The sequence below is a fragment of the Macrotis lagotis genome, chromosome 8 (genome assembly GCF_037893015.1).
Source record: "Macrotis lagotis isolate mMagLag1 chromosome 8, bilby.v1.9.chrom.fasta, whole genome shotgun sequence".
Lineage (NCBI taxonomy): Eukaryota > Metazoa > Chordata > Mammalia > Peramelemorphia > Peramelidae > Macrotis > Macrotis lagotis.
In genome coordinates this window covers 25,706,951-25,734,468 of record NC_133665.1, presented here as the reverse complement: position 1 = coordinate 25,734,468, position 27,518 = coordinate 25,706,951, and the positions used below count along the sequence as shown (strand labels likewise).

General features: G+C 32.9%; 1 pseudogene; it reads left to right on the top strand.

The window, feature by feature from the left end:
* LOC141495141 (ankyrin repeat domain-containing protein 26-like) lies at positions 1 to 27,518 on the top strand (annotated as a pseudogene).

Genomic DNA, 27,518 nt, shown 5'->3' with positions numbered 1-27,518 from the left:
ATGAATTACACTGGTGGTTTTGAGACAGAAATGGACATCTCTGAGAGATGGTATGAAGGTTAGAAAATTTATTATCAGATTGATGATGAGGAGTAAAAAGGAGTTAATGATGTTATCATGGTTGTATATCTGGTTGAATGTGAGGAAGGTGATGTTCTTGACATTAATAGGGATATTCAGAAGGGAGAGCTTGCTAATAAATGCTTGTTGATTGAAAGATAACTATCTAGTCTACAAAAAGTGCATCATGTAATAGTGGCTATGCCCTTTAATGCCCTCTAACTGTCCTAAGAGAAATACAATTTTTAAATGAGATGTATACAGTGTAATAAGCATTTTCCCCTCTTTTTTGTTTACCTTTTTTACACATCTCTTGAGTCTTCTATTTGGAGACTGAATTTTCTGTTTAGTTTTTGGTCTTTTATCAGAAAATGTTGGAAGTCCTGTATTTCATTGACAATCCATCTTTTGCACCTGAAAAAATATGCTGAATTTTTCAGAGTACTTAATACTTGCATAATTCAAGGCCTTTTGCCCTTCTGAATAACATATCCTAGACCTTCTGGGAAAAGCTCTGAGATGATGCTAGCTTCACACTGCCATCTTGGTTCAACCCTTAAGTCATTAATGTAAAAATTTTAAATATAATTTTAGCAAAGGGATTAGAAAAAGTTATTACTAAAATAATGCCCTATGATCAGGATGGATTTATACCAGGTGTGCAGGAATGGTTTAATATTAGAAAATCAAGCTGCAAAATTGATCATGTTAATAACAAAAATAACAGAAATCATATAATTATCTCAATAGATGGTGAAAAAGACTTTGACACAATATAGCACTCATTCCAATTAAAAAGACTAGTGATTCTAGGAATAAATGGAGTTTTCCTTAAAATGATAAGCAGTATCAGTGTTTTTACATCAGCAAACATTATATGTAATGGGGAAAAATTAGAAGTATTCCCATGAAACAAATATGCCCATTATCACTGTATTATTCAATATTGTATTAGAAATGATAACTAACAATAAAGCAAGAAAAAGAAATTTAAGGAATTTTAATAGGCAATGAGGAAACAAAATTCCCATTTGCAAAAAACTGCAATGTTATACTTAGAGAACCCTAGAAAATCAAATAAAAACAACTTATTGAAACAATTAGCAATTTTAGCAAAGTTGCTAAAATAAAATCACATAAATCATCAGTATTTCCATATATTATCAAAAAAGCCCAACAACAAGAGCTACAAAGAAAAATTCCATTTAAAGTAATTGCAGATAACATATAATGCTTGGATATCTAGCATGCAAGACAATCCAGCAATTATATGAACACAGTTTTAAAACACTTTTCACACAAAGTCAGACCTAAACAGTTACAAGAAAAGTAAATTACTCATGAGTTGACTGAGCTAAAGTAATAAAAATGATGATTCTGCCTTAATTAAACTAGTTATTCAGTGCCATATGATCAAACTACCAAAACATTCTTTTATAGAGCTAGAAAAAAATAGTAAGAAAATTCATCTGTAAGAGCAAAAGGTCAATAATATCTATGAAATTAGAAAAAAATTGTAAAGGAAGGTGGCCTATTCATACCAGATCTAAAACTGTGTTATAAAGTGGCAGTCATAAAAATAGACTGTTACTGGTTAAGAAATAGAGGCATGTATAAGTGGAACATATTTGGTAAAAATAAAGCAATAGAAAATGATTACAGTAATAGATTATTTAATAAACCCAAAGATTCTAACTTCTGAATAAGAACTTACTATTTGACAAAAACTGCTGGGAAAACTGGAAAGTAATGTGCTAAAACCTAAGTACATCCTGTACCAAGATAAATTTGAAATGGGTAGAGAATTTAAATACAAAAGGTAATACCATAAGCCATTCAGGAGAATGGGGAGAAGTGATAGAGAGCATAATAAATTAAAAAATGACTAGTTTCCACTACATTGAATTAAAATTTTTGCACAAATAAATGCAAGATTAGAAAGATTAGAAAGCCAAGATTAGAAAGCATGCACAAATATGGGGAAAAAATTTTTGCAGTGAGGGTTTCTAATTAAAGGACTCCTTCCTAAAATATATAGATGAACAGAGTCAAATTTATGAGAATGCAAGTCCTTCCCTAATTGATAAATGAACAAAAGATATAAATAGGTAATTTTCAGTTGAAGAAATTAAAACTAATATACTCTTATGAAAAAAATGCTCTAAATCTTTATTGATTAGATAAAACAATTATGAGGTACCATATAACAAGTATCAGATTGGTTAAGAAGGGAAAAAAGAGAAATGATCAGCATTGGAGGGGTTGTAGGAAAACTGGAACACTAATGTATTGTTGATGTAGCTGTGAACTGGTCCCAGGTATTGTGGAGAGCATTTACCAAAGGGCAATATGAAACTTTACATACTTTTTGATCCAGCAAAATTCAAACTAGGTCTTTATCCCAAACAAATCATACAAAAGGGAAAAAAGACTAACATGTACAAAAATATTTATAGCAACTCTTTTTGTAGTGGCAAAGAACTGAAAATTGAAAGGATGTCCATCATTTGGGAATGACTGAACAAGCTATGGTATATGAATACTGTGAAATATTATTGTTCTGTAAAATCATGTGTGACTGGTCTTCAGAAAGGCCTGAAAAAACTTCCCTGAACTGATACTGAGTGAAGTGGACAGAATCAAAAGTGCATTGTAAACACTAACAACATCATTGTGAAATAATCCACTATGAGGGATTAAACTCCTCTCAGCACTTCAAAGACAATTATGGGAGACTATTTATGGAAAATGCCATCCATAACCAGAAAGAAACACTTTGAATTCTGAACAGAACAAAGCATACTAGTCTACTTTTTAAATTTTCATTTATGTATGTTTTATTTTTCCTTATGATTTCACCCCTTAGTTCTAATTCTTCTTTCACAGGATAACATAAATTAAACATGATTGTTCATGTACACCCTATATCAGTTCATTTTGTGCCTTGGGAAGGGGGGAAAGAAGGGAGGGTGGTAAAAATGTGGAACACAGAAGCTTGTAAAAGGAAGAATGCTGAAAACTTTTTATATGGAAATTGGAAGAAATAATAAAAGTATTTTAAAAATATGTAACTGAGATTATTTTAAATGTCCGCATTGAAAAAAGTGATAAATTATTTTCAAATTCAACACAAATTTATTGAAAAAATAATATTTTTGTGTATAACTTTGGCTTTATATAGGGATACTATTTTATCATTGCCAGTGTTTCTGAATTCTAAGAATATTGCTACTATCCTACAGATTTTAAAATACTAATATTTTTATTTACTTGTGTTTTTCTTTATACAGGTCCCATTAGCCTTTTGAAACTTGAGGATATAGTTGTCAAATGTGAACAAACAGCAGAACTTAAGAAAGACTGTTGTACACTACTCAGAGGAACAATTAAGAATTTAGAAATGAAAATTACAAAACTACAAGAAGAATTATCAGAAACAAGAGAAATGAAATTACAGCTAGAGAATCAAAAAGATTAATGGTATATAGAACTCTGTAATCTCAGGTATGGAACTGATGAATTTGAATAAAGACATGAAAGCATTTCTCTTACATTAAAGCATTGTGACAAAGGATTTGAGGTTATGCAGGGGAAAAATGATGTATCTTTAAAATAATATAAGAGATCAAAATAATCCTTTTTTTCCTCTTGTATAGAACAATTTCCAAAGAGTAGCTGCTATTACATGATGGACTTTTTGAAGACTAGATAGTTATCTTTCATTCAATAAGCATTTATCAGCAAGTTCTCCCTTCTGAATATCCCTATTAGTGTCAAGGACACCACCTTCCTCACATTCACCCAGATATACAACCATGATAACATAATTAACTCCTTTTCACTCCTCATAATCAATCTGATAATAAATTTTCTAACCTTCATAGCATCTTTCAGAGATGTCTATTTCTGTCTCAAAACCACCAGTATAATTCATCCCCTTTTGCTTATATTATGGCACTGGCCTTTCAATTGCTTTCTCTGACTCAAGACCTTCCACACACCAATTTATTCTTCACTTCAATAGCTATCAAAGTGATTTTCCTAAAGCATAAATCCTACTTGGTCATTCCTTCTGCTCATTAATCTGTAATGTTCTCTATCACCTCCAAGATCAAACATAAATACTTCTCTTTGGCATTCATAAGTCCTTATAACCTGTTCCTCCTGCCTTTTCAGGTTTCTCACACTTTACACATCTCCCCTCATATACAATTCAGTTGTACTAGCCTCCTTGCTAATCTTTCTTTTTTTAAACATTATTTTTTCTACTTACATAAAAAGAATTTTCAACATTCATCTTTAAAAAACTGAGTAACAAATTTTCACCCTCCCCCTATACTTCCCCTCTCCCTAAAAATCAGTAAGCAATTTGATATAGGTAATGCATGTGCAATCCTATAAAACATATTTCTATATTACTTCTGTTGTGAGAGAAAAAAATAAATCTAAAGGAAAAGTTCATGAAAAAAATAAAGTGAAAATAGTTTATTTTGATCTGCATTCAAACTCTATGTAGTTTGTTCTTTCTTTGGAGATGGATAGCATTTCCATCATAACTCTTTTAGAATTGTTTTGAATCACTGTATTGCAGAGAAGAGGAAAGTTATTGATAGTTGACCACTTCATAGTTTAGCTGTTACTGCGGACAATGTTCTCCTGGTTCTGCTCACTTCACTTTGCCTCATGTAAATCTTTCTAAGATTTTCTAAAATTTATCTGTTTGTCTTTTCTCAGTCCCCCTAGCAACAACGACCTTTTTTTCTGACATTGCTTCCATCTAATCTGTATATAACTTGTGCATACATCTTTATTTGCATTTTTCCTCTTTTAGAAAGTAAACACCTTAAGATCACAGACTGGTGTTTTTGCTTTTATATCCTCAGTACTTGATCCAGTATATGGTACATCAGAATCACTTAATAAATGATTGTTTATTAATAGTGTTTGGCTTATTGGGAGGTATACTATATACAAAAATAGTTTTAAAAGGCATTTAGATTATCTCTTGATTTTCCTATGCGAGCATTTGAGTATGAGTCCTCTACCACTGTCTAAACCTATGGAACCTATCCTTTATATTTACAAAAGTAAAATCTTTTTGTATGATTCAAATGCAACATTATTTAAAAGTTAATACTCTTAATTCTTTAGCTTTAATTATTTCATTTTCTTATTCTTAATTGATGTTTATGATAACATTGCCTCATTACTTTAATCTTGAAGGATTGTAAAGTACTGAAAATAATGAGACAAAGTCTAATGAACCTTGGTCTAAATAATTTTTTTCCTGTAAATCTCTTTAAGTTGTAATTATCAATTCAGAAAATTGTCACCTTGAGCATGACTAGTATGGACAGGACTGCTGACTCCTCAGTGGTTCAGACACCTACAAATAAGACAGGCTGCATCAGAAATGTTTTCTTCAAATACTAAGGAAGATGGTGAAAGCATACTTGTAGGATAGACTATTGTAGGTCTTCAAAATACTGATGAGTACCGGAAAAATGTAAAAAAGAATCTTGAAAATTAAATTTTCAGTTTCTCATAGAGTTTACTGCAACATTTCCTCTTGAATATGTTGAAGTTTTATTCATTTTTAGTGAATTTCCAAAAGTATAACAATTATTTTGTAATATTTTAATACTTTTTTTCAAAATGAAGCATGGCAAATCTGAATAATAAGTTGTAATGGGGAAAAGGATGAGGAAAATATAGATATTTTATAATTTGATAAAGGAATTTTATAAACATCCTCTCTAAACTTTTTACTAGGGTCATTCATACATAACAAAAATCAGGAATTTTGAAAATCATTTCCTCTTGATCTTCTGTAGTACAGTTCAGTAAACAATTTAAAGCTTTAGCTTTAGAGGGGGTAATTAAATGGATATATGTATTCAATTTGTGGAATTTCTATCCACTGAATACAAACTTCAAAGGCACTGAAAGAACTCTATGTATAAACTTTTTAGTGTTGTTTTTTTTTCAATTGGATGCAAACTTAGTTTTTTAACATTTGTCTTTTTGTGACCTTTTGACTTCCACATTTTTCTTCCATTCTCCTTCCCCTCATCCCTCCCTACAATAGCAAGTAATCTTGTATAAGTTATACATGCTCAATCATGCTTAACATGTTTTCATATTAGTTATGTTGTGAAAGAACTAAAGGGAAGCAAAAAATATGAGAAAGAAATAAAAAAAAACAAGTTTTAGAAAGTGAATATTGTATACTATTATCTGTATTCAACCTCCATAACTTTTTTCCTCTGGAGATGGATGGCATATTTGCTTACAAGTTTTTTAGGATTATCCTTTCTCATTGAATTGCTGAGAGGAGTAAAGTTCATATTACTTTCAATGTGTACAAGAGCTCTCATAGTTCTCAATTCACTCAGCATCAATTCCTGTTAATCTTTTCAGGATTTTTGAAGTTCACCCTCTTAAGATTTCTTACAGAACCATAAGACTCCATCATATTCATATACCACAATTTGTTCAGTCATTCCCAAGTTGTTGTGCATCCCCTCAGTTTCCAATTCTTTGCTACTACAATAAAGAGCTGTTATAACTATGTTTTACATGTGAGTCTTTTTCTTTTTTTATGATCTCTTTGGGAAACAAAACTCCTAATGGTGTTGCTGGTTCAAAAGGGTATGCACAGTTTTATATTCTTTTTAGCCATATATCCAAGTTGCTCTCCAGTTTGGTTGGAGCAGTGAATAACTCCTCCCACAGCACATTTGTGTCCCCTCCAACATAGATCATTTTAGCTCATCAGATAATTGTGAAGACATACATCAAAGTTGTTTTAATTTGCAATTCTCTACTCAATGATGAATTAGAGCCCTTTTTATATGTCCTGGGATAACTTTAATTTTAAAAAATTGCCTATATTCATATCATTTGACCATTTATCAATTGCAAAATGGCTTGTATTCTTACAAACTTGACTCAGTTTTTATATATTTTAGAAAGGAGATCTTTATCAGAAAACTAGCTGTGAAATTTGCTTCCCAGCTGTTTTTGTTCATCCTAATCATGATTGCAGTTGTTTTATTTATGAAAAAACTTTCTAATTTAACGTACTCAACTTTATCCATTATTCATTTCATACTGTTCTCTCTTACTTGGTCATAAACTCATCCCCTCTCTATAGATGTGACAGATAAACTATTCCTTATCTCCTAATTGGGTTAGAGCATGGCCCTTTATGTCTAAATATGAAACATTTTGGCTAGAATTTCAAAGTCCTTGAATGTCCTGTTTGGAGAAGTTGGTTCATGTCTCATTTTAGGTGCATGCTTACTGTGCAAACCTAAGTTACTCAATTCCTCAGGACCTCAAGTAACATCTAAGCCTCAAAATTGGAGAGTGGGGACCTCAGGTAACCATCTAAGGTTCAAAATTGTAGAACAAGGACCAGTCTGCATTACCAGAGGTAATTTACTGACAGTGAATTCCTTACATTGCTCAGTCCCCCAAATTAATGTCCTTTTCCTTTAGAATTCAGATCAATATACTTAAATGGCATTATAATCCTTATTTCTACTGAACTATGATTTTAAAACAAGAAATTTTTTCTAGGTTTACAGTGAAACAAGAGGAAGAAAAACGACTCAGTGCAGAAATGCTGTTTGAAAAAATAAGGAAACAATCAAAAAGCAAAGAAGAACAATATAATAAAGAAATGGAGCTAAAACAGCAACTTGAACTCTCTGTTAGAACTCTTAATCTAGAACTGAGAACAATAAAAAGTTATCTGAAACAGGTAAAGTGGGATTTAAAAGTCAATATTTCCCTAAGTGTGGAGAGACAAATACTGTTAAGCCCTTTAATCTTAAAAAAGTATTATAATATTTAAGTATAGTGTAAGAAAGTTAGGTTCAATCAATCATAAACATTCATAAATAAAAAAGAAAAAAAATTCTTTTCTTAGCATTGGAATGTAAAATTGGAATGTAAATAGCCATGAAAAAGCCATGATGGAGCCTAATACTTTTCAAAATATGTTTCACAGAAGAGAAATCATTATAGTGTAATATATAAAACTTAGATCCAGGAAGATTTTGGTTTAAGTGTTTCCTCTGAGACATCTTGACTGTGAGATCTTAGGCAAGTCATTTCACCTGACCCTAGACCAGAGGAGTCAAACTCCCAAAAGGTGTCCAACAAAACTCAGCACTTGGGTGTGTGGGTGGATATTTGCAATTCTCCATGACTTTAGGTTCCACACAAGGTGACAACCTTCATTAGTAGAGGGAATTTCCTTCCTTGCAATTTCTCTTGGCCAATGAAGTTGAGATTCAAACCCCTTTCCTGTGCCTTTTATTCCACCATACCTCACATCAGTCTTTCAGAAAAGTTTATTGTTCTCCAGCATCTTTAGTCCATGTGTATACAATTAAAATCATCTAAACCATTCTAAATGGAAGAAAGGTAATGTCTTGCTAGGCCAGATAACTGTTCTGAATCTACTATTGAATGATAATCAGTAAGAATGAATATAAAGACTTATGCTTAGGTACAAAAACCTAGTTTCACAAAAATAAGTTGGGGGAAATATAACACTTTATCTGAAAAGATGTGGGAGTTTTCATGAATTCTAAGCTTAATTTGAGTCAGTTATTTGGCAACCAAAAAGCTAATTTAATTTTGGATTGCATTAAGATAAGCATTGCTTCCAATGCGGAGGTAAAATATGCCTCTGTACTCTGACCATATCAGATCTCATCTTTACTATTTTGTTCATTTGTGGCTACCACAGATAGACAGGATGCCAAACAGGATGAAGAATGGAATCGAACTCATGAAATAGGAGGAACAGTGAAAAGAATGGGAAACATTTATCTTTGAGATCAAAAAGAGGGCCCCACTAATTTTTGTCTTCAAGGTTTTGATGGAGACAGTCATATGGAAGAAAGATTAAGCTTGCCTCTTCTTCATCCTTTAGGTTAGAACTAAAAGAAAAGGATAGAAGATGCAAAAATATATATTTTGGGGGTTTATATTAGGAAGAATTTACTAATAGAACCATCCATAAATAGAAGGAGTTTCCTAGAAAGACAGTGGCTTCCTTGATTTGTGAAAACTTCAAGCTAAGGCTGGATAAAGTTTAGTAAGAGTCAGGTAGATAACAGTGGATATGGATTTAATTGAATATTTAAGGTTTCTTTAGAACTCAGAATTCTATCCCTGTTGCCTTTCCTTTCCTTTCCTTTCCTTTCCTTTCCTTTCCTTTCCTTTCCTTTCCTTTCCTTTCCTTTCCTTTCCTTTCCTTTCCTTTCCTTTCCTTTCCTTTCCTTTCCTTTCCTTTCCTTTCTTGTCTTGATTTTTGCCAGGCAAAAGTGGTTAAGTGGCTTGCCCAAGTCCAAGCAGCTAGGTAATTATTACGTGTCTGAGGCTGCATTTGAACTCAGGTACTACTGATTTCAGGGCCGGTGCTTTATCCACTGCGCCACCTAGCCGCCCCATCTTTTGTTTCCAATAACCTATTTTTCTTAGATTTTTTTTTTTTGCTCAGCAATTTTCTTTGCAATTTTTTAGATTCTACATTCTACTTTAAAATGAAATGTTTTGGGGGCAGCTAGATGGCTCAGTAGATAAAGCACCGGCCCTGGAGTCAGGAGTACCTGGGTTCAAATCCGGTCTCAGACACTTAATAATTACCTAGCTGCGTGGCCTTGTGCAAGCCACTTAACCCAATTTGCCTTGCAAAAACCTAAAAAAAATTAAATGTTTTTACTGACTTTTGAAGAAAAAACGTTTAAAAATTTTATGAAATTGTTGTCTCCAGGTAGAAGAAGAGCGAAATGACATTCAAAGACAACTTTCTAAGGAACTGAGTACCAGAACTTTGCAAGACAGAATTCTTAATAATCATGTTTGGAAGCAAAAGGAAAGAAAAACAGTTGCTTCCAAAATGACTCAGTTTGGAGGTATTCACTTTGGTGGTTTTCAAATCTAAAAGTTGGAATTTGTGTTCTTCATTTTTGGATATATTTGTCATCCTCATTTGATCTGACTGTAACAGACAAACAATGACATGCCTGTTAACAAAATCAATACAAGTTGGTTGTTTTGATTTTGTCAATTCTTTTCTTTGGATTGAATGATTCCAGAGACCCAAGTGAACTAGTGAAAAGAGCCCCGGGTTCTCAGTAGAGTCTCTGCCTTATCAGTTTCACTAACCCTTAAGGAATGAAAGCAATGCAGCCAGCTAGAAGGTGACACCTCAGGCACAAAACATTTTTTTAAGGGATTTCATCTTTTTTGCCTTTCCAGGACAGAAACTAAGGATTTCAAAACTTGGTAATAGATTGTTCTGTATCACCTTGTTGTCTTATTTCTATTTTATGAAAGAGAAGAAATAAAATAATTGCAAAAAGAATAAATTTCACTTAGATTTTTAAAATAAGATTATACACAATACAAAGATTCATTCATTCACATTCATCATTGGTCAACATGATAAAAACACAAGGTCATCAACTGCCAAATACAGGATTTTTCATTTTCTTTCTTTTTTTTTCCAACAGTGATTTTAAGAAAATCATTAGGATTGTTGGCCCTCAGTAAAACTTTGGTGCCTGGGGATCAAAGTGCTTCATTTATCTCAGCTACTGTTTCTTTTAATATACTTTGCTTCTTGACACCTTGGAGTTTATTTTTAATTACTAAGGAAATATCAGAACGCATGATTTTATTGAAGGGATCTCATAGAATTGGGCTTTTAAGCTTTGTGATATAGTTTTTCTCTACCAGCCCTGAATGGGACCAAATGTTCCTGGAACAGCTTTGCTATGATGGAAGTGCAGCAACAACTTTTTATACTTTGTCTTCAATAATTCTTTTATTATTATTTTACAATTTGATGGATTGAGTTAGGTTACCATCTATAGATGTCACTCTGGGTCTCACTTTTCTCATCCCCAAAATGAGAGTTATGGACTTGATAACAACTAAAAGGGGTTCTATAGCAATGTTACAGAGTTATCAGAAAACAGATTGAGAGACTATTATAACTTTATTAGTCTGTAGCTAACATAATTGTACCAGGACAGTGACTCTAATTGTTGAACAACTGCAATTCTTCAACACCTAAGAGGAAATGATCTATTGTAAAAGAATATAGATCTGGAATCTGAGGAAGCCTGAATTCAGATACTGTTTCCAACACTTACTAGGTGTGTGACAATGAGCAGGTTATTTCCTTCTCCTGACCAATGTCCTCTTCTGTAAAATGAGGATAATATAAATATTTTTCTCATAAGGGTGTTGCAAGACCTAAATGAAATAATATAGGAAAAGAATTTTGCAAACTTTAAAAAGACCTCTATAAATAGTTGATATTGTTATTTTTATGGTAAGTATAAAAAACCAGTTTGGCATAGAATGGATACAGCAAAGGCAATAAAATATGCTGAAAGGCAAACACAATTTGCAAAATATACTGTAGTTTGTATCATATAGTGAAATGCCCATCTCTTTTGTAGACTGTGTATCTTACATAGTCTTCTGATTGATGGAGCATTTTTAAAGTCTCTTCTTTGGGAAAATTAAGTCTGACAGAAAGATGAACTAAACAAGAGTCCTTCAATTTACATTTTCTTTGAATATACTTTGCTTCTCAACACCTTGGTTTATTTTTAATTACTAAGGAAAAACTAGAATGCACAATTTTATTTTGAGTAGCATTTTTTTTTCTGTTTATTGTGTTTAGATTTCTGATAGCCATGGAAAAGAACTAGCTATGCTGGATAAAATTCATACCCTACAGGAAGAAGTTACCTCCCTCAAACTGGAACTAGAAGGAGTAAAATTTAAGAATCAGGCAAAAGAGGATCTATGTACAAACGAAAACGAATTTTTAAAAGCAACGAATGATGAGCTTACAAAGGATTTAAAACTGAATGAAGAAGCATTAAAAAAAACAATATTCCAGTACAGTGAAAAAATAAATGTTCTAACATCTGAAAAAGCAATGTTGACGTCTAAACTGGAGACTGAAAAACAAAAATAGAGATAAACTAGAGACAAAAGTCAAATCATACCATTCCCGTCTGACTTCTGCTATTCGTGATCATGAACAGAGTGAAACATCGAAACTAGATCTCGAAAAATTCTTCCAAGAAGAAGGAGCACAGTCACATCATTTACTGGACAGATTAAATTGTGAGTTATCTAGTCTAAGAGATAATAATGGTGTCATTTCTCAAGAACTTTGTAAAGCTAAAATTAAGATGAACAGTTGAGAAAATCAACTAACTATCCTTTGTACAAAATTCTCTCAGAGAAAAGGCACTAGTTTTAGAAAGCCCCCAGAGTGAATTAAAGCAGACCCAAAATAGAGTAAAGGAATTTCAAAATGCAGTTCAAATGGAAAAAGAAAAATTGTATCACTATCTTGTTAAACAAGAATCCATCCAAGAAAGTTCTGCCCAAATCCACTGTGAAAATATATTGCTTCAACAAGAACTTGAAGATGTCCAACACCACGGCATCAATAAAGGAAAGATAATAAGTGATGTACAAGAACAGTTCAATCATCTTTTGAAAAAAGTTCGTGCTGATAATTAAAAAAAAAATTCTTATACTAGAAAAGATAAATACCGAGTTAATCGGGGTGGCTAGGTGGCATAGTGGATAAAGCACCGGCCCTGGAGTCAGGAGTACCTGGGTTCAAATCCACTCTCAGACACTTAATAATTACCTAGCTGTGTGGCCTTGGGCAAGCCACTTAACCCCATTTGCCTTGCAAAAAAAAAACCTAAAAAAAGAGTTAATCCATGAATGTAATCACTTAAGAGAGCTAATGTGTAAATATGAAAATGAAAAAGAAGAGAGGTAGGACTTTAATATCATTTGATAAGCATTTGTAAATTTACAAAGATAATTAGAAATTTAAATTTTCAACAGGCAAATGATGTTGTCAACTTTTGTTATATAAATTCTGATTTGCTAGGACTTGGAAAAATAGCATGATAAAAATCAGCCTGATACCCATCATTTAGATAAGATGACTTACTTTGCTTAAAAATGTTGTGTAGTCCTTGAGGGTAGCATTTTAACTTAATAATTGTGGATAGTCAATCACTTGTAAATAAATACTGATGAATTTTAATTATACTAAAACTAAATTTAATACTACAATAGAATAAATTATTTGAAATACATAAACTAAAAGTTACGTTAGAAATAATATAATTCACATTAGACATCTGAATTGAGATACTATCAAACATAGTTACCTTTTTCATACCTATTTAAACATGCTTATCAATGTGACTAGTTTTGAGCCAAACAATTTTGCACTAATGTAGACATCTTAAACACTACATTATATTTTCAATGAAATTCCAAAAACTAGCAACTGCTTTCCTTTAAAATTTAGGACAATAGAATGTTGTTCTACATTAAACATTGATTTTTTTTGTTTGTGTGTGTGTGTGTGTGGTAATAGTAACATTTTATAAAAAGGTTTTTGCCATCCCATTACATAATTATTATTCATCTGACTATTTTTTCCATTGTTTTACCTAGCACTTTTTACTTAATATCAAGTAAAATTGCAGTTTCTGGAAAAACTATTTCCTTTATTGAAGATATATAAATTTTTGTGAACTTAATAACAGTTGTCATTATCTGTGATTTCTTATATATTCTGTGGGTGGTGACAAGACTACCAACTATTTCCTATGAAGCAACTGTATATTAAAAAATAGATTTATTTTTAGTGCATATGATCATGTGTTTGCATCTAGTCATTTCATACTGAGATTTAGTTGTGGATAGTAATTCAATTAATTATACCAATTTTTTCCCCTATAACTATTATACATTGCCTTCTCTTAATTTGTGTCTTAAAAGTTTTTTTTGCCTTTTTAGCTTCATTTGTTATTAGGAACATGTGCTATAATTTTCTTTGCTATATACTGAAAATGAAGAGAATTTTTATAGGATGTCTTTATAAGTATGAATATTTACACATGGCAATATGTATTTGTGTGTGTGTGTGTGTGTGTGTGTGTGTTGTGTGTGTGTGTAGATATTCTAGATAGGTTAAGAGAATGAAATGACTTCTCTTTAGCAGTGACTTTGCACCATAGTCTATATACATAAATGAGAAAACTACCATATTTTTCTATAGGTTCCCCTTTTTGCGTCCATTGACTTATACCAAGAGTATAATTTTTATCCTAAAAGAAAAAGGAATGGCTTTGAAGGTTTGCCAAATATAGTAGATGTGACTAGTAGCTAGTAAACCCTTCCCCCCACCACCATCACATCAATCTCTTCAAGAGTTTTTACCACACCTCACAAGTATATCAGTGTAAATGATCATTTCTAGGGGTCTCTATGAGAGGAAGGAAAACACAACATTTTTGTATAGATGTCTTCATTATAAGGCCCAGTACCAGGAAATAAGGTGTTTAACTTTTCTAATAAAATGGAAGGGAAAAATCCCTAACATTTTCTGTCAAGTGTAGGAAGCTGTATATTCTTGCCTCTTTTGTAAATTGGATGTTTCATCCCTTATATAGTTCTGGATTTTTTTATAATTCTCAAAAAGATGGTATGAAATCAAATTGAATGCATTGCTTTATAAGGAGAACACTGAGCAAGAAGAAAGATAGAATTTGATCTGTGCTGAATGGAGGGTAAGTGCTAAAGTTAAAAGAGCTCTGTAGTCTCAGAAACTAAGTTAAATTCTTTTCTCTATTATTAATTATTATTTTATTATTATTATTATTATTATTATTATTATTATTATTACCTTGAGCAACTCATTTAGACTCTTTTAAGCTTAGTTTTCTAACCTGGAAAATGAGATGGTTGGATTACATATGTGCCAGAGGCATCTAGTTCAAAAATCTATGAAACTATAGACTATAGAAACTATAAATTCATGAATTTAAGTTGCATATGAAAATATTTATATCAATTAATTTTGAATGTATACTTTAACAATGATTTATGAAATCACTAAAAGCAATATGGACATATTCTCTTAGGGTATAATGAGTAAACTTCGGCAAGAAATTACTGATTCCATAAAAAAGCAATCCATGACAGATGCTTCTCTAGAGGTTATATCACATTATCAAAATGATTTAGAAGAAAAGAAAAAACAGCTACAGGAGGAAGCTGATCAATTCAAAAGTAAAGTATGTATGTAAAAATCATTAATTTGTTATTAATTGTCAATAATTAAATGTTTTCACTTTTAACATTTCTTTTTTTTTAACCAATATCATCATATATTTTCTGAACACTGTGCCTGTCATCTGAACTGACTTAGGACAAGAAAAATAATTTCCACCATTTGTACTTTCTAATTGGAATGATCATGGGACTCAGATAATTTTGTTTATTTGTTCTAAAAGAAGGAATGAGGTAGTTTTCTAAGTAACAATAATGATTAAATCGTTTCTATCAGCTTTATTGTCAAAAAACCCTTTACATGCATTACCTCACTTGATCTCTGTTATAAATGACTCATGAATACTTAGTCCAGGGTGACTAAAATGGTTTTTATAAAGATATCTTAATAAAATGGCACACCTCCAAATCCCAAACTGCAAGGTCTTTTATGATCTATGAAAGGCTATGTTCCTGCTACCTCATGCCAATCATAGCTTGGGGTCACAATCTGATTTTCATACATTGGGTCCTAACATTTCCCCTGCCCTGCTTATTATACTAATGAGTAAGAACAACTATTTCCTTGAGCATGCCCAAAGAAGAAGGTCAAGAATAGCTCAACTTAAAAACAAGTGGGGCAATCTTATCTGTTTTAGATCAGATTGAGGTCAACTGCCCATAAGGCAACAATATAGGCAGACCCCTAGTTTTTATAAAATACTCTCCTCCCACTCCTCCCTTCACATTCTTGTGGAACCCCAACACCCACATATTCCTCACAATTTCTAAAACAATTTTGTGAAGTAGAAATTATCTATCCAAATTACTCCTTAAATAAAAGGAAAATTATAATAACAATAAATTGTACATGCAAAATGAAATAGGATGGATTATCTCATTATTACCCTGTAATTTATTCATCCTGATGTCATCATACACGGTCATGCTATTCTTCTTGTTTAGTTCCTTGTATTTCCCTATCTGTGCTTTGGATTCAAGATCTATCCATTCTTCCTTGCCTTGCTTCTCTAATTCCACTTTCACCTCAAAGAACCTTTTCATTTCCCCAAAGTATTATTTTTTGCCATAAACCTTTTTGATTTTTATCTGTATTAATTTCAAATCTTCTGAATTACATGTTTCATCTGATATCATATGATTTAGTATTTAGCTGTATATTGTCTTATAGTGTTCACATTTATTATCAAACTATTGTTTCCTGTATCTGTGTCTTTGTTCCCTAACTAGATTGTAATTACTTGAATACAAGGATTATTTATATTTCATTTCCATAAAACTTCCTTCTTACACCATGTTGCCAGTAGAATGTAAAATTCCAATTGTAGTAGTAACAGTGGCAGCAGTAGCAGTAATGGTAGTAGTAGTAGTAGAAGTAGTAAGTAAAATAGTAGTAGATAGTAGTAGTAGGAGAAGTGGTGACAGTGGTGGTGGTGGTGGTGGTGGTGGTAGTAGTAAATAATTTTGCTAAAAACATATTCTAGTATTGGATGAAAAAATAAAGTACATGGTTATTTATCAATAGGAGCATTTACTATCAATGGGAATCTTATCTTTATTTTAAGCTTAAACAAGACATTTTCCATGACACTGTTAATGACCCCAGAAAATATATTTCTTAATATTTGATACCTAACTAACTATCACTATTTACCAGACTGTTGAAGAAAGTCAGTTCTCTAGTCACATTTCTCATGCAGTCTCTTATAAAGCTGAATAAGAGATACCTTGTCTGTGGAGAATGTTCAAGGCTACATTTTGCTCAACCATGTTAAATGCTTTACTAAAGTCGAAACAAAATAAACAGAGAAGAGTGGGGTGGAGCCAAGATGGCATGAGAGCAAGAATTTCTGAAAACTTGACTCCAAAAAAACTCCAAAAGTCATCAAATTATGACTAGCCAAAATTTAGAGGGACAGAACCCCCAGAAAGACTGAGCAATACAAATTCCCAGTCCAAGAAAACTTAGAAAATCCACAGATAAAGTCTGCTTTACTAATGACTGGGTGGGGGTGGGGTGTTAGAAAAAGTGGTAGCCCAATGGAGCGAGAGTAAACCAATTCTAGCCTTCCAGGAACAGCCCACAGGGCACCTGGGTCCATAGCAGAGGGGACAGTTTCCAGACCTCTTGGCCCAGGAGTACAGCTTGAAGGGGCAGTGAGGGAACTTTGCCTCACCAGAGTGAGTGTAAAGCCCTGGCTGGTGCTATTAGGGTCAGAGAAAATCCTTAATCTCCAAACAGAGACACTCCACATGATGGAGATGCAATAGCAAGGCTTTATTACACTAGCTCAAGCTAGGGTTCCATCCTAGGACAGGGCTAGGATTCTGGAACCCCGAGTAAAGTGAGGAGAGCCCTTTGTATGGTTCAGTCGGGGAGTTCCAAGCATCTGCTGGTTGTCTTGAGATGGTGAGGCGTGTCCTTATTGGATGCATCACCTCGGGGAAGTTCCCCCATTGCATGGTCTGAGAGCTGACCAGGCAGAAACTTAGGAGTGGAATTTAAGCAAAAGTTCACAGGTTTCGACATTCAGGGTCTTACAGGAATTTAGGCAAAAGTTCATAGCTTTCGACACTCAGGGTCTTACAGTGCCACCTGGAGACAACCTGCAGTGGGAACCTGTGGCAGAAACCTGTGAAGTCATCCAACACTTCCAGAGCACTCAACCCACAGACCATAAGGGGGTGGGGAGAAATTGCAGTAGTCTTGCTGCTCTCCCTGCTGTTTGCCCACACTCAGATCCAGGTGGCATTCTAGGGTCCCTACTATCATAGAGGAGCAGGGATCCTCCTCACAGGTACAGGGCAGAAGGGTATGTGCTTGTAGTCATCCACAGACCAAAGCACAGACCAGGAAAACAGAGCCTCTCATAAGACCTTGGAGGAATTAAGGTCCCTGTGAGTTGGGGGTCCCTAACACCCCCAAAGTCTTGGAAGTGTGGTAAATCAGTCATAAGCTGAGGAAGTGAGAAAAACAGAAGAAAAAGAAGAATCTTACCATAAAAGATTACTCTGGTCCCATGGAGGATCAAAATAAACACTCAGAAGATGACAAAGTCTAAGCTTCTGTAAGATAAGCATTTATAAAAAGGGAGAGATGACTGTGTTTGGAGATAGTACTTAAGTCCTCTTCCCAACATAAAACAATACTTAGTGCAAATTTCCCAAAGTTTTATACAACTACATTAAAAATTGTATTTTAGATAATTGAATAAATATAAATGATTAAAAACACATCGGAATAGTAGCTTTTTGAAAGTCTGCATTTCTTTAAAAAGCTAAAGCAAGAAGTTTCATTTTACATAATGGCCAAGTTCCACATTAATCATTTTAATATTATCATCTTTGGTATAGTGTATTGGCTTGGAGTATGGAAAATTTAGTCCAATTCACCCACTGTGACTAGCTACAAGACCCTAGGAGAGTTTCTTAAAGCTCTTTGGCTCAGGGTAATACTCTAGGATTTATAGTTATGCATAGCAATGATCTACATTGATGAATTTTCTTATGCTACTGAAATCATAAATCTTTCACATATTTAATGTATTGTGCATGTAGCCATAGGAAATGAAAATGGATTGAATACAGTGGTCTTTAGAATACAAAAAATATTGCTTTGCTTATGGGTCTGACTATTTGATGGACCAGTGAAAGCTTTGGTGACTTTTTGCACTTATTTTAATACAGGCATCCTTATTTCAGATTTAAGTACAAGATTGTAATTTTATTTTGGTTTGGATTTTTTATAGGTGAAAAAATCTGAAGAACACAACATACAGTCACAACAGTCTACTAATGAGTTAGAAGACCATATACAAAAGTAAGAGTTAATAGTTTAGTGTTCCTACTAATTATAGAGCAAGCACAAAAGAAAAATCTATAAATTGCTGTAATGGATTCATATATAAGATAGAAAGCTAAAAGTTGTTTCTTTTGTTCAGTGGGAGAGAGGAATAATTTACTTAGCTCTGGCTTGTTTTGAGATGAATAAATGACTGACTGACTGAATGAATGAATGACTGAATGAATAAATGAAAAACCATTTCCTAAGCATTTTGGAGCCAAGTATTGTGGAAATTAATGGGGATAAAATTGCCAAAAGGCAAGTGTCTGCTCTTAAGGAGTACTTACATTCTAATGGTGGCCAGGGCTTGGGATACTTGGGTCCTCAAAGTTTCAGGGATGGTGAACAAGGCTATAGAAATTAAATTGAATTCCATACAAAATTGAACCTGTGCTAATTCATCTATTTCCCCCCTCAAGAACTAGGGTAGAAGCAGTCCAATCACATGTATTAGGGAGCCTGCCTTCTAATAATGAAAATCCAGACATCTCCTGGGGAGCTGCAAGATTCCTTCCATTAAAGACAGAACTCTGGGGCTACCTAGTTTCTTGGCCTGAAATTTAACATTGTTCATAATGGGGCAGCATCCTGCCTTTCCACCCTTCAATTTTATTATTCCCTCTTTTATGACCTTGGTTCTAGTTCAGCTGAACTATTCTCTGTCCATCAAAACATTTCCTGTACTTTGCCACCTCCATCTTGTGCCTGCAATGTCCACCTATGCCATCTGTATTCATCTTCTCTGGAGTCTACTATGAACACTATTGTTGATAATGAATGACCTTGACCATCAAACTTCACAAAGCACTTTCTGTCTGTCTCCTAATGCTCTTATATTCCAGTTGTATAAGAACACTGACCATGGCTTATCTAAATTTTGCATTCTGTCACAGCCATTAGGGGTAAGCACTTAATCCTTTTTAATTGAATTGTAATCAAATTCAACTTGATGAAATGAATTGAATATAGCAAGAGACCACCATCCTCAATATATCTGATCCTCTAACAGGTTAGAGTTCACTACCTCAGTGGCAGAAGAGAATCTCAAATTATCATATATATTTTCCAGGACATTAATTCAGCTTTATTATTATTTAAGTAGGTTATTGTGGGCTCATACTGTAATTCTTGTTAAAAAATTTAGTTCTAATGTGGGGGGGAAAGAGAAGGGGAAAATGCATTCCCTGTTCCAATGAGTCATTTTAAAAAGTATCTTTTGAAATCCAATTTACTTTTCAAGTTAAGTACTGCCTAGATCTAAATTCATAAAAAAATTTTCATGAAACTATGTATTTTAATCACATTAAATGATATCATTTATGTTTAGTGGGCTAGAGCATTTAATTACTTCAGCTAATTTACACATATCTACATTTAAAATAATAAAAGCAGAAAATGGCATAAAATTTTTTTAAAAAAATTTATTTCTGGTTTTATTACTGGAAAGTATCTTAGGTATTGAAGAATGACCATAATCATTTGGGGGAATACTCTACAATGCAGTGGTATAAATGAAGAACTGACAGAGATTGTACATATTTTAAAATAAGAGATGAAATTATTAGTGAGGCTACTGTTTCTCTTGTTTTTATTTTCACAGAATATTGTTAGATTTAAGTTTGTTGAACTCACATACTCTTTTTAGTTTTATTGATTCTCAATAACTGAATATAATTTGAAGAAATGGGTCACAAACAATGCTTTTCAATTGCATAATATTTAAATTATGGAGTTTGACTTAATTATTCTGTTCCTTTTCACAGATTTAGAAAGCTGTTGAAAACAGCAAAAAAGAAATTAAAACAATAAGAAAAAATGATATTTACCAGGGAGTACTAAACCAAACACATTCTGAAGTCGATAGACCACTTAATTGTTTATACAATAAGGTAATTCTTAATATTGGACAATGTAAAATGGCTTATCTTTATATTCCTTTTGAGTTTATAGGCTGTGAGAAATGAGGATCAGTCAACTCCCCCTAAGAAACAAAACTGAAACCAAAGAGAGAGAAGGAAATCTTTAGTATTATTCTTCCAAGAAGTGGGTAGAGATTTCCTCAGAGCATCCACCACTTTACAGAAGCAAGAATAAGCTTATATACTCTTAGTTCAACCCTACCTTTCCCATCAGAGCCAGGTTCCTTTAGAATAAAACTCTTTCATATATATGCCCTTGCTATGATCCCCTACCCTGATCATGCTTTCATATACATAGCAATTTATTATAATGAACCTTATACTACTCATTGGGTGGAGAAGTTAATATGTTTGAGGCTAATTAAGCATGTGTGTTAATTAAAAAAAAAAACTCAGTGGCCAGTCCTTGAACAAGGCCTTTAGACCTGGACCTCCAAGAGGAATGTAGATTTCAAGTAGTCATTTGAATGGGCAGGGTAATTCTGCTCCTCTTCCCCTCCAACCTGTTTTTCAATTTCCTACCTGTATTGTGTTCCATACAGATCTCTTCAAACACCCAGAGGTATGTGTTTCTGTACTCTATATTGTTCTAATACAACCTGTGGAAACCAAACCATCAGCATCTTCTCACATAGATGTGGCATATATGGCAGGTCATTGAACACCAGTGCCCATGAGGAAGATAAAATGTCCTCGTGTTTGGAAGGCAAGACTTTGTAGGGAAAATTCACACAGTTCTTTCAGTTCTCAACAACTCAGTAGACAAGCTTGAGGACTTAATATCTCCCTCAAAATTCTGGGCTCCAGATTTTTTGTCTTTTTTTTTTTCTTTAAGATTTTATATATTTTGAGTTTTACAATTTTCCCCCAATCTTCCTCCCTGCCAGAAGGCAGTCTGTTAGTCTTTACAATGTTTCCATGGTATACATTGATCTAAGTCGAATGTGATGGGAGTGAAATCATATCCTTAAGGAAGAAAAATAAAGTGTAAGGGATAGCAGAATTACATAGTAAGATGACAGGATTTTTTCCTCCTAAAGTAAAGGTAATAGTCTTTGGTCTTTGTTCAAACTCCACAACTCTTTCTCTGGATACAGATGGTATTCTCCATCATAGATAACCCAAATTTATCTCTGATAGTTTCACTGATGGAATGAGCCAGTCCATCAAGCTGGGTCATCCACCCCCATGTTGCTGTTACGGTGTACAATGATTTGTTGGTTTTGTTCATCTTACTCAGCAGCAATTCATGTAAATCCTTCCAGGCTTCCCTGAATTCCCATCCCTCCTGGTTAATAATATAACAATAGTGTTCCATAACATACATTTACCACAGTTTGTTAAGCCATCCCCCAATTGGAGGACATTTACTTAATTTCCAATTCTTTGTCACCACAAACAGGGCTGCTACGAAAATTTTTGTACAAGTGATGCTTTTAGCCTTTTTCATCATCTCTTCTTTGTACAGACCCAGTAGTGGTATTGCTGGACCAAAGGGTATGTACATTTTTATTGCCCTTTGAACATAATTCCAAATTTCTCTCCAGAAAGGTTGGATGAGTTCACAGTTCTACCAAATCCCTTCCAACATTGATCATTGTCCTTTCTAGTCATATTGACCAGTCTGAGAAGTATGAGGTGATATCTCAGAGATGCTTTAATTCGCATTTCTCTAATAAGTAATGATTTAGAGCAATTTTTCATATGACCAAGGATTGCTTTGATTTCCTCATCTGTAAATTGCCTTTTCATATGCTTATACCATTTGTCAATTGGGGAATGGGGTGTTTTTTGAAAATTTGGCTCAATTATTTGTATATTTTAGAAACGAGTCCTTTGTCAGAAATACTATTTGTAAAAATTGCTTCCCAATTTACTACATTTCTTTTCATCTTGGTTACAGTGGTTTTATCTGTGTAAAAGCTTTTTAATTTAATGTAATCAAAATTATCTAGATTGTTTTTTAATGATGTTCTCCATCTCTCCCTTGGTCATAAACTGCTTCCTTTTCCATAGATCACACATGTAAACTACTCCTTGATCTTCTAGTTTGCTTGTAATATTGTTTTTAATGTCTAAATTCTGTATCCATTTTGATATTATCTTGATATAGGGCATGAGGTGTTGGTCTGATCTAAGTTTCTTCCATACTAACTTCCAATTTTCCTAACAGTTTTTATCCCAGTACCTGGACCCTTTGTGGATATCAAACAGCAGAATATTAAAATCATTTCCTGCTATTGTACCTAGTCTATTCCACTGATCCACCACTCTATTTCTTAGCCAGTACCAGACAGTTTTGATGACATGCTTTTATAATATAACTCTAGATCTGTCAAGGTTAAGCCACCTTCCTTTGCACTTTTTCCCCCCATTGAATCCCTGGAAATTCTTGACTTTTTAGTTTCTCCATATGAATTTACTTACTTTACTTTTTCTAACTCATTCATTTTGGGGAATTTTGATTGGTAGGACACTAAATGGGCAATTTACTTTTAGTGGAACTGTCATTTTTATTGTATTAGCTCAGCCTATCCATGAGAAGTTGATGTTTTGGGGTCCAGATTCTTATATTAAATTTTTTTTCTCTATTAACATTACACAATTCATATCACAGAAAATCTCTAAATAAATTGTATTAAAAGTGCTTTTCAAATACTTGAAACCATTGTCAAGTGGGAGAAATATTAGACTTGTTTTGCTCATGAACAAAAAATTGCAAAGACACAAATTTAGATTTGATATAAAGAAAAACTTTCTGACAATTATAATGATTCCAAACAAAAATAGGCTGATTCAAAAAACTAAATTCTGGAAAGTCTTTTAACATCAATAATTCGCAAGGCCTCTTAGAAGTTCTGAGCTCTGACTACTTCTGTAATCCTAAAAATGAAAAAAAAAATCTTCCCAAATGAATGACTTAATTAGCAGGAAATAATTTGAAGAGCAGTACTCTTTATGAGAGTTGAAAATGATGAAAAACAAATACAGTGACAGGTTTAGTGCAAGGTAATCACTGTTAATATTTCAAAATTTTATAATATAGCCAGAGTTAAATGGTTAGTACATTCTCTCTAAAAACAGAATTTGAATTGGTTTGACTGAGGTCACTAGTGTTTTTTCATTCCACCATTCCAATGCAGTAGGTTACTATACCTTGCTTTTCTATTTTAGGGAAAGAAAGTTTTTTTCACCTTGCTGGTAGAATTGTAAGTACTAGATTGACTAATACATATCTGAAGTTACTATTTTTTTAAGATAATAGTATTTGATGATATTGAAGCATTTTCCCAACTCTTAATATTTTATACCATGATGCATCAATGGAAAATGTTAAAGAGGTTTCAAAAAACATGTGTAAAGAAGGTGAAAAACAAATGAAGCACTTTTTAAACCTAAAAGTGTTAAGTGTTAGCCACTAGTAGTATTATTTTCTTTTCCTATAATGCTAAGTGGCTTAAAATCATCTATCTTACTGTCATTAAGTTTGCTAGTTGAGGTCTGTGTCTGCATTTCTCATCAATATGTATTCGAAAGAATTTACTACTTAACATTTATCGAGTTATTCACCCTTTGGAACTCAGGATTGTCACACTTTTTAACTCAACTCTTTTTTTTAGTCAGTCATCTATCACCTGGGGCTGAAAGAAAACAGGTAGGAAGCAGTTGGGGAGCAGGAAGAGGGCCATTACACAATAGAACCTTTGGTAAATATTGTATATATTCCTTGGGGACTATCACCAGAGTTTTATAGATCAGAAAGACTATTTTCTCTGGCTTTGTAATCGAACACCTCACCATTCAAATTAGTATAAATTCATTTGTTTTTTTTTCAGTAAAGTCTATCACCATAGAATCAGTGTGCTCATTAGAATGATAAAAACTAATCTCATTTTTTTCCAAATTCCTCTTAAGAAATCTTTTAGTTTTGCTATAGGCCTAACATGACTTAAGAAAAATTTGATGAAATCTAGTATCAGTTTTATTGATTTATCTGCTCACTGTCTACAAGTGAGGTGGAAGCTAAAATTTCTGGGTGGAAAAGACACTTGAAAAAATTAGAGAACACAAAAAATGATAAAAAATCCAGTAGTATATGTGGATGATGCAGACTGAGAATTAGTAATAAAATTTCATAATCTCTTCTTTCAGGTTTAACTTTGTTTTTGATTTCTAAATTTACCTAAATTACCATTTTAGGAAATGCATTGTGTAGCTATATTGTAAGGTTAATGATATATTTTATTATAGTTAAATTAAAACTAATTTAATCTTAATACTTTTAAATTATTTAAATTGAAAGACTTTTCTTTTACTTGTGTAATTTACTAACCTGATATTTTATACAAACAAGTTGAAGACCTTACACAACATTTAGAAGCAGCAACTTCAAAATGTTCACAGTTGGAATCAGCAAATCAAAGTCTTCAAGGAGAGTTAATTTCTATGAAAATGTTGCAAAAGAAATCTGACAAGATGGAAAAAAATAAAAGAAAGCTAGGAGAAGAAATAGTTAATCTTAAGCATCATTTACAAACTACCAAATTGGAACATAGTCAAACAGAACGTTATAAACATGAGACTGAAGAACAAGCAAGATTGTAGAAAAACTAAAGCAAGTCAACCTAGTTCTACAGGTTGTTTTTTTTTATCACTACTATGTTTCTTGAAATATTTCTATCTAAATGAAAGTTTAGAATTTTTTCTTTTTATAAATCAGAATATCTTTTTTAATTTCTCCCTTTGCAACCCTTTCTGTGGTTTAAAAAAAAAGAAAATTATGGTCTTGAGTAAAAATAACTATATATACCATAATTTCAGTTTCTCAGAGTAATTGGCATAATTAAAATAAAATTGAAGGGTTTTTTTAATACAAGAAATAATATTTTAATTGTAACAAGGTATTTTGGAAGATTGAGTTAAAAGTTTTTTTTTAGAATTATACCTTTTGCTTTTGTAACAATGTAATTATATTAGCGCGGAGATAAGAAGCAGTGACTAGTATCCAATGGAAAGTGTGTTTTTTTAAGTTGAAATTTAAATCATCTGACTTTGATAGTATTTTCCATGTAGAATCTATTTTTAGAAATTCAGACTTGTTCTCTGAATCAGTGATTAAAATTAAAATGAAACCTAACAGAATATGTTAAGAAACATACTTTTCAGGACTGAATTGGGAAGTTTTTAACACCATTTTTTGTCTTTCCTTGCTTTAGACACAAGCAGCATCCCAAGGGATCTTGGAACAGCTAGGGGAGAATAGAAACGCTTCAATAAGAAATCAGATGGAGCATCGAATTAGAGATCTGGAATCTGAAGGTTCTAAAATAAAAAAATTCCCATGAAGACTCTACTAAAGCAGAACTAGAAAGACACAAACAACTTTATTCTGAAGAATTAAAAATTAGAAAATATTTGTTAAACAAATTGGAGAGGTAAGCCCAAATACAGACATTAGGACAAGAACACTTAATCTCAACAGTTTACCTTTTAAGTTTTGCATTTTGAATTTAAATCCTTAAAGGACATGTCTATGATTTCATTGAGAAATGGTAGTTAACTATAGAGATTGTACTTTTATAAATATTGGTAAAAGAGATATTTTTAAAATATTAACTAAGGAAAGAAGAATTCATTTGGAAACTGGAAAGACAATAGTCTTGACTGTGGAGAATCTGGCTCACATCTTACCTCTGATGCTTACTACTGTATAAACTCAAGCAAGCTTCTTATCTTCCTTATGCCTCAATCTATGACCCTTTGAAAATTATGTGTTTCTCAGTGTGTCTTATTTATATGCTATATTATTTCTTTTTGGTATCTGCTACAGATTATTCCTTCCAGGAAGAAGTTAGATATTGAGAAAATTCTAATAGCATTATTATCATTTCTCCAAATTACAGCACTAAAAGTTTGAAGTACTTCTTATACTGTATAACAGGATTATAGTCATATATGACACATTGCAAATAATCTCCCAAAGTTGCCATCCATGACTGCAGGACTCCAGACCACTCTAATGACCTAAAGCAAGTCAAAGCATGCCCCTTTAGTGCCCTCCTGTCCCATCCCTTTCATTTTCTATACAGATGGAAGCTCCTTGAAGTAAAGGAGGGCAAAAGAAGGAAAGGAAATATTACATAAGGGTTTAGACGAGTCTTAGTTAGCCAAAACAAATGGGGAAATCTTTCTTGCTATAGCTTGGTGACATTGGTTAGTAGATATTATGGACTGGCTCTACATTTGAGAGTCTCAAGATATTTTAAACCTCAACTAAATGACTTCATTTTCCCCATTAGAGACTGCATCTCTGAGTCATTTGACTTCTACCTGGGAACTGAGAGAAAGGCAATAAAAGCCCTTCTTAGGATGATCACCCAATCTGATAACCTTAAAAACAACTCTATAAATTTCTGATGTAATGATATTTATAGAATACAAGTCCTTCTCATGAATTCCCTAAAGTTCTGATGAGTAAGGAACCCCACATTTGCATGTGTCTTTTGTGGTTTGTTCTGTTTTCCCAGGACATTCTG